Here is an 8797-nt window from a genome sequence, read left to right on the forward strand (position 1 = left end):
TGTACAAGTAGACTACTGTAAATGTATATTGAATCATACAGTGGAATAACTAAAGCATCCCTAGGACATAAGCATTTCCTCTGAATTATTGATTTATTTGTTTGTTTGCTTGTTTGTTTGTTTGTTTGTTTGTTTGTTTGTTTGTTTGTTTGTTTGTTTGAAGAGATCACTTAATAAAATCATACTTTTCAGCCAGTGTGAGAGATGCGGAGTGTCATTTTCACATGCTGTCATTTCTGATCTTATTTCTAAGATTTGGATCTTATTTAAGAAAAGTGTTTGATACAGGTGTGTCATTTAAACTCATACTAAAGATCACTAGGTAAGTCTCAAACTTAAGCCCTGTTCAGACTGGAATAAGTTTTACATTGAGAGGTGGGGTAAAGTAATTTTTTACCAGAGCTTCTCAGTAATTTTAGACCTGTCCGAACATGCCATCTTGCATTATTTACAAACTATTTTCCTGTTTGCCACTGTGAAGCTGCTTTGACACAATCAGTATTGTATAAAGTGCTTTATAAATAAAGCTGACTTGACTTGACAATGTCAGAAAACATTATAGGGTTTTACCTTCTGTAAAAAAAAAGGTCCAGAGAAATGACCTCAGGTAATGCTAATCCCATGCAAATAGACCAGCTGTAAATATGTAGGGAAATATTCCTCTTTCAAGCGTAGAGCATTCAGTTGGATTCTGGGTGGTGGCACAAGTCTGTGGCAAACCACAAGTGTTATCAGCATACGACAACGCATACCAGCCAGATCAAAAAGAAGGTTTTTGAACTGGAAGTCTTATTAGGGTTGTTTCTTGTTCTATACAGTATGTGTTTGACACTAGGTGGCGTTTTGATAAGGTCATTTACATTTTAGATGACTACTCTTTAACTGTAAAGGCTGGAATCATTGTTATTTTTCCTCTGACTTCTTCAGTCAATCACCATAAAATATATCAGATTTCATTTCCATTTATAAAATTCTGATATTTAGAATTTTCGTAAAAATCCAATTTTTAAAGAATAGCTTTTTTTATTTAGGCTACCATTACACATATTTAAGATATATCCATTATTATGAGCGCTGCCTTGAGTCTGAGGATCCCCCCCGCTCACCACCAGAGGGCCTGAGTATTAGGCAGTATTAGGCAGTGGAAGAGTTAAGGCAAGGATCTGTTTACAGCTTTTAATACAATATACAAGATGAAGATAATGCAGGAAAAAAAGCCAAACCAGCCACAATGACTGACAAACTGCATTGTAAAAAATGATTGTGATTTTAACAGTGAGAGACTGTAAAAAAATGCTACAGTAAAAATCTGTTGTACAATATAGTGAAAAAACGTAAATTGAAACTCCCAGAATTGCCTGCATGAAACTTTATATTTTATGTTTTGAACTATGTTATGAACTGTTTATTCTTCTCAGTTGTGTACATTAGGGTTTTATCTGGCATCTAATGTTGTTAAATGAATGTTTATTGCATTATTTCAGTATCGTGTCACCATGATGGGGTTTAGTGTTTGTGTGAATGACACTGTGTGGGGCTCTATATATAAATATTGCCCTCCTCAGCTCATAGAAAAGCTATTTGTGATTAGCTTTAATTCACCATGTGACTTTCTCATCACCACCTGTTTTTTTGGTGGTTATCAGTGTATTACAATGGTTCAAAACAGATATTAGTACTTCAATAGGTTGGTATATTAACATTACATCAGTTAATGAAATATGTTTTTGTTGTTGTTGTTGTTGTTGTGTTTGTTTGTTTTTTTTATTATTATTGTGAATTTAATTTAAGTATGTAAAACCTACAAACACGATTCCAAAAAAGATGGGACACTGTACAAATTGTGAATAAAAACAGAATGCAATGATGTGGAAGTTTCAAATTTCAATATTTTATTCAGAATACAACAATACGTCCCCTCTTCTTTTTATAACAGTCTGCAAACGTCTGGGGACTGAGGAGACAAGTTGCTCAAGTTCAGGAATAGAAATGTTGTCCTATTGTTGTCTAATACAGGCTTGTTGCTCAACTGTCTTAGGTCTTCTTTGTTGCATCTTCCTCTTTATGATGCGCCAAATGTTTTCTATGGGGGAAAGATCTGGACTGCAGGCTGGCCATTTCAGTACCCGGATCCTTCTTCTACGCAGCCATGATGTTGTAATTGAATGCAGTATGTGGTCTGGCATTGTCATGTTGGAAAATGCAAGGTATTCCCTGAAGAGAGACGACGTCTGGATGGGAGCATATGTTATTCTAGAACTTGGATATACCTTTCAGCATTGATGGTGCCTTTCCAGATGTGTAAGCTGCCCATGCCACACGCACTCATGCAACCCCCATACCATCAGAGATGCAGGCTTCTGAACTGAGCGCTGATAACAACTTGGGTTGTCCTTGTCCTCTTTAGTCTGGATGACATGGTGTCCCAGTTTTCCAAAAAGAACTTCAAATTTTGATTCGTCTGACCACAGAACAGTTTCCCACTTTGCCACAGTCCATTTTAAATGAGCCTTGGCCCTGAGAAAATCCCTGCGATTCTGGATCATGTTAATGGCTTCTTTTTTGACCTATAGAGATTTAGCCGGCAACGGTGAATGGCACGGTGGATTGTGTTCATAGACAATGTTTTCTGGAAGTATTCCTGAGGCCATGTTGTGATTTCCATTACAGTAGCATTCCTGTATGTGATGCAGTGCCATCTAAGGGCCCGAAGATCACGGCCATCCAGTATGGTTTTCCGGCCTTGACCCTTACGCACAGAGATTGTTCCAGATTCTCTGAATCTTTGGATGATATGGGGTGAATGAGGACACGACTCGAGGATGAAGGGTAAGTTCCACGAAGGGTGGATTTATTGTGGCGGGGTGAATGAGGACACGACTCGAGGATGAAGGGTAAGTTCCCCGAAGGGTGGATTTTATTAGAGGTCCGGGTAGTGAAATGGCGTTGGCGTGAGGTGGCTTGGTGCTCGGTGCTCGGCTTCCTCATAAAAGGGGTGCGCTGGTGCAGTGTGGGTCCGTGCTTTCCCGTGGGTGTTGGGGCTGGCGGTCACACGCTGCTCTCTGCGGGCACAACGAAAGAAAGGGTTAGCCGAGTCTTGCGGAGACATCTCTCACCTCTGTGTTCGCTTGCCGGGTTTAAGTGAGCAGCGCTTGATGGGGCGCAGGTGTGGCCGCTCAGCCCGTGATGAGCAGGTGCAGGTGTGCCTGCTCAGTTTCCAGGGCGACGCTGATGAGAGCTCGGGACACGCGTCACACTCCCCCCCCCTAAGCGTCGTCCTGTTCCTATGGAGAAGCGGGGAGATCGGGGGAGGGTGGGGAGTGGAAGCTGACAGACCTGCGAAAGCTGACCATAGCCGGGAGAGTCCGTCAGCGTTGGCGTTGGCCGTCCCCGCTCGGTGTTGTACGGTGAAGTTGAAGTCCTGGAGCGCGAGGAACCACCGTGTCACCCTGGCATTCGTCTCCTTGGCTCGGGCCATCCACTGTAGGGGAGCGTGATCTGTTACCAGGGTGAAGTGGCGGCCGAGGAGGTAATACCTGAGCTCCAGGACTGCCCACTTGACGGCCAACGCTTCCCTCTCTACCGTGGCGTATCGTTGTTCCGCAGGGGTCAGCTTTCGGCTTATGAACATCACCGGGTGTTCCTCACCGTCGTGGCCCTGCGATAGGACGGCTCCCAACCCGGTGTCGGATGCATCCGTCTGCAGCAGGAAGGGGCAGTTGAAGTCGGGGGCTCGGAGGACTGGTTCCGTCGTGAGGGCCGCCTTTATCCGGTGGAACGCCGCTTCCGTCTCGGGGGTCCACGGGACCTTCTCCGGCTGCCCCTTCCTGGTCAGGTCTGTCAGGGGAGCAGCTAAGGAGGAGAAGTTAGGGATAAAGCAGCGGTAGTACCCCCGCCAACCCCCAAAAGGCCCGTACCTGTGTCTTGGAGGTGGGCCGCGGCGCAGAGAGGATAGCTGCCACCTTCTTCTCTTGGGGTTTAATGAGGCCGCGGCCCACCTGGTACCCCAAGTACTTCGCCTCGGCGAGGGCCAGATGACACTTCTGGGGGTTGGCGGTCAGGCCAGTCCTGCGTAGTTCCGTTAGCACCCTCCGCAGCCGCTCTAGATGGTCCTCCCAAGTCTCCAAATGAATGACGACATCATCGAGGTAGGCCGCCGCATATGCCTGATGCGGCCGAAGGAGGACGTCCATCAAGCGTTGGAAGGTGGCCGGGGCCCCGTGTAGGCCGAAGGGAAGGACCCGGTACTGCCAGTGGCCACTTGGGGTAGAGAAGGCCGTCTTGGGTTTGGTCTGCTCCGTTAAGGGGACCTGCCAGTAGCCCTTGGTAAGGTCGAGAGTGGAGATGAACCGAGCCCTTCCCAAACGGTCCAACAACTCGTCCACACGGGGCATTGGGTACCCGTCAAATTCGGAGACTTCGTTTAGGCGGCGGAAGTCGTTACAGAAGCGGAGGGTGCCGTCGGGCTTCGGAACCATGACGATGGGGCTGGACCATGGGCTGCGCGATGGTTCAATTACCCCTAACCTCAGCATCTCCTTACCTCGTTCCTCGATGGCGTGTCGCCGAGCCTCCGGGACACGGTAGGGCCGCTGCCGGACGATGGTCCCCGGTGGTGTGCGGACGTCATGTTCTACGACATGGGTCCGCCCAAGCTGGGGGGAGAACACATCCAGAACCTGACTGACCAGGTGTTGCAGCTCCGACTTCTGGGCGGCGGAGAGTTGGTGATCCATACTCGAGCTGGTGTAGGCCGAGAGCTGGGGCCCGGTCCCGACCCAGCGCTTCAGCAGATTGACATGGTAAAGCTGATCCTCCTTCCTTTTCCCTGGTTGCCGTACACGGTACGTGACGGGACCGACCTTCTCCGTGACTGTGTAGGGCCCTTGCCAGGTGGCCAAGAACTTACAGGCGGCCGTGGGAACCAGCACCAGGACATGGTCTCCTCGCTGGAACTCCCATGGTTGGGCCGCCCGGTTTTGTAATGCCGTTGCTGCGCGCCTGTTGTGCCTTGACGAGGTGCTCCCGGACGATGGGCATGACTCTGTCGATCCGCTCCCTCATCTCACGCACATGTTCGATGGTGGTCCGGTGTACCGCCGTTTGTTGTTCCCAGGCCTCTCGGGCCACATCGAGCAGACCGCGGGGTCCTCGGCCGAAGAGCAGCTCGAACGGGGTAAAGCCAGTGGAGGCCTGAGGGATCTCCCGAATCCCGAAGAGCACGTAGGGGAGCATCTGGTCCCAGTCCCGCTTATCTTCGGCCGCCACTCGGCGCAACATCTGTTTGAGGGTCTGGTTAAAGCGCTCGACGAGCCCGTCGGTCTGGGGGTGGTACACCGTGGTGCGGAGCTGTCGGATCTTCAGGAGGTTACAGAGACTTCGGCCATCATCCGGGACATGAACGGGGTACCCTGGTCAGTCAGTATTTGGGAGGGGATGCCAACCCGGCTGAAGAGGAGGAACAGCTCCTGGGCTATGGCCTTCGTGGTGGCTTTACGGAGGGGAATGGCCTCAGGGTAGCGGGTGGCATAAACCACGATGACGAGGATGTGTTCATGCCCCCGGGCGGACTTCGGCAGCGGCCCCACCAAATCCATCCCAATCCGCTCGAAGGGCACCTCTATGATGGGCACCGGAATCAGCGGGCTGGGGGGAGGGATCCGAGGCGACGTCCGTTGGCACATTGGGCAGGCCTGGCAGAACCGTCGGACTTCGGCCTCTAGGCCCGGCCAGTGGAATCGGTCGCGGAGGCGCTGGATCGTGTTTTGGGCCCCCAGGTGGCCTGCCATCAGATGGGCATGGGCGATCTCGATTATTGCCTCCGTTTTTGCTGTGCGGGACCACCAGCAGGGTTTTTTCCTCCCCCCTCCGCTGGGCGACACAGTAAAGCAGGCCAATGTCCACGATAAAGTGGGGCGTTGGGTGGGGTGCCGCCTGAAGTTCCTTTCCCTCCGCAACCCTCACCCGAGCCCAACAGTGCTTGAGGCGATCGTCCTCGTGCTGCTCCTTGGAGAAACCCCCGGCCCCAGTCACCTGTTGGAACAAATCAAAGTAGAGGTTATGAGAGGGACGGGGTGACTCACCACCCCTGGAGCTGTCGGAGGCCAGCAGCACGGGACGTCGTCGGGCTTTCCTGCCGGGCTTCCGGGTTGGGCGGTTCCCGGCAAGGCTGGCAGGCTGAGTGACGGCGGCGAGTAGGCGGTCGAACCCTGGCCAGTCCCTTCCAAGGAGGACCGGCACTGGCAGATCCCTGACGAGCCCGACGTCTACTGGCCAGGCACCGGTTGGCGCAGCGATGGTAACCCGCCGCGCTGGCACTTCTCGGGTGTCGCCGTGCACACAGGTAATGGGGAGTCTAGTCTTGGCTTCGGCCCCCGGGGGTAGGATCGACGTTTTGACCAGGCTGACCGCACTGCCAGAGTCCAGAAGAGCGAGGAACGGGCGGCCGTTTATTTTCACCTCCGCCCGCGGCGCGCGTTCTCTGTGTGCACGGCGCAGCCTGCCAGCCAAGTTCGTCCTGGGGAGCGGGGTGCTTCCGTGGGCATGGGCTCATCCTGTGGGCCAGGAACCGCCGGCCTGCTCACCGGTCGCTGGGTGCCCTCCGGCGCGCGCCGCTCCTGGACCACCCTTCGGGGAAACGGCGGCACTCTCTCCCCTACCTCCCGGTGTTGGGTGGCCTCCGTGCTGGGCCAGACGGGAGAGGCTAGCGGCTTGAGCCCGGGCCGGCTGCCGCGGGTCGACTGACGTAGCGGGCGGGAAGGGCCCGCAGGAGTCTTGAGCCCAACGCGCTCCGCTACCTGGTGTACGGTGGGACCCCGGGCCAGAACCAGTGCTGGGCCAGACGGGAGAGGCTAGCGTTGAACTCGGCCGGCTGCCGCGGGTCGAAGGTCCACTCGTTGAATAGCTGGGCAGCGCTGATCGGAGACAGCCCCATTCGGCCCAGGATCTCCTTCCGTAAGACCTCATAGGAGGTGCTTTGTTCCGGGGGAAGCGCGAAGTACGCTCGCTGAGCCTCTCCCGTGAGCAGTGGGGCCACGATGCGGGCCCATTCCTCCTCGGGCCACGCCTCCCACGTGGCCACGGTCTCAAACATCTGGAGATACATCGTTACGTCATCGTGTGTTGTCATCCTGGGTAGTAGCTGCGTTGCCTGGACACGGGGGTCAGGTAGCGGAGTTCGCGGGGCTGTGGCGAGACGGAGCGCGGCCAGCTCACGTTCGGTTTCCCCCTGCCGGGAGGCCATGTGCTCCATGATTTGCTGCTGGCGGATGCTCACCTCGGTGAGGTGCTTCAACAGCTCTTCCATCGTTGGGGGAGGAGCGCCACCTGGGGAACCAGAGAAAATACGTGAGGCAAGGAGCGTGGAAAAAAAAACAAAACCAACAATCCAAACCAGTCCAGTCGTCGAACGCCGTGTGAGGAGGGGTCGTCGGTGTCCTCTTCACTGTCCTGCCCGCATTCTCCACCAGTGTGGCGGGGTGAAGGAGGACACGACTCGAGGATGAAGGGTAAGTTCCCCGAAGGGTGGATTTTATTAGAGGTCCGGGTAGTGAAATGGCGTTGGCGTGAGGTGGCTTGGTGCTCGGTGCTCGGCTTCCTCGTAAAAGGGGTGCGCTGGTGCAGTGTGGGTCCGTGCTTTCCCGTGGGTGTTGGGGGCTGGTGGTCACACGCTGCTCCCTGCAGGCACAATGAAAGAAAGGGTTAGCCGAGTCTTGCGGAGACATCTCTCACCTCTGTGTTCGCTTGCCGGGTTTATGAGAGCAGCGTTTGATGGGGCGCAGGTGTGGCCGCTCAGCCCGTGATGAGCAGGTGCAGGTGTGCCTGCTCAGCTTCCAGGGCGACGCTGATGAGAGCATGTTGCTACCTTTTTTTTATGGTGAAGTTCTGGAAACCACAGCTGCCGGTATTTTACCGTAAATGTCACAGATTTTCAGATAGAGAGAGAGAGAATCATGTTACTTTTTTTCCTTATAAATATCAGCAACTGCACTAAATTGCAAGATTTTGCTCAGTCATGGCATCTGAATAAAACTGAGGTGTTTTTTTTCCTCACATTTGAGCACAGTGAGCTCCATATTATCACATTTCAAACTAAATGGCATAAATGTTTGATGTATCATTGTTTATAAAACCTTTAATGGTTATAAACCGTTCCATTTTAAAATGAGATTTTTCTGATTATTATTTCATGTTTCAGACTTTACAGGGTTAATTACAATAGGTTTACAATCTGTCAAATACATTTATAGCACTATTATTTTGACCAGTCTATTTTTCCTTTCCTGCAGCGTCATCTAGTGAAAAGATGGAACCGTGGAATTCTTCACTATCACCTTTCTCTTGATGTAAAAAGTAGCTCTGGTCTTTGGCGTTTGCTAATCTTCTTTAAATTGCATCCACCAGAGGGCAGTCAAGTCAGTCAAACACTTGCTGGTTGAACTGGGGCAAAAACCTTACAACCCATTTAACTATAAAATAAGTTACAATGCTAAAGTAAAACTGACTGCCAATTTCTCCAAAATGTTTGTAATATAGGTAAAAAATAAATAGAAATGATTAATTAAATCCAGCTTCCCCAGGAAATGCTGATCTTTCATATCCTGATTAATCCGATTAATAGCTCTGCTCATCTGAGACAGCAATCTGACTCTTCATCCATATTCCCATATTGATCTTTAAAGAAAACTGGCACAATAAATTCCACCGTTATTTGATTTTGAATATATACCTACAGATTTAACCGCTTTGTAACGTGACCTGCCATGTTTCCTTGCTGATTTTTTCTAAATGTTCTAGA

Source organism: Cyprinus carpio, chromosome A19, assembly GCF_018340385.1.
Source record: "Cyprinus carpio isolate SPL01 chromosome A19, ASM1834038v1, whole genome shotgun sequence".
Classification (NCBI taxonomy): domain Eukaryota; kingdom Metazoa; phylum Chordata; class Actinopteri; order Cypriniformes; family Cyprinidae; genus Cyprinus; species Cyprinus carpio.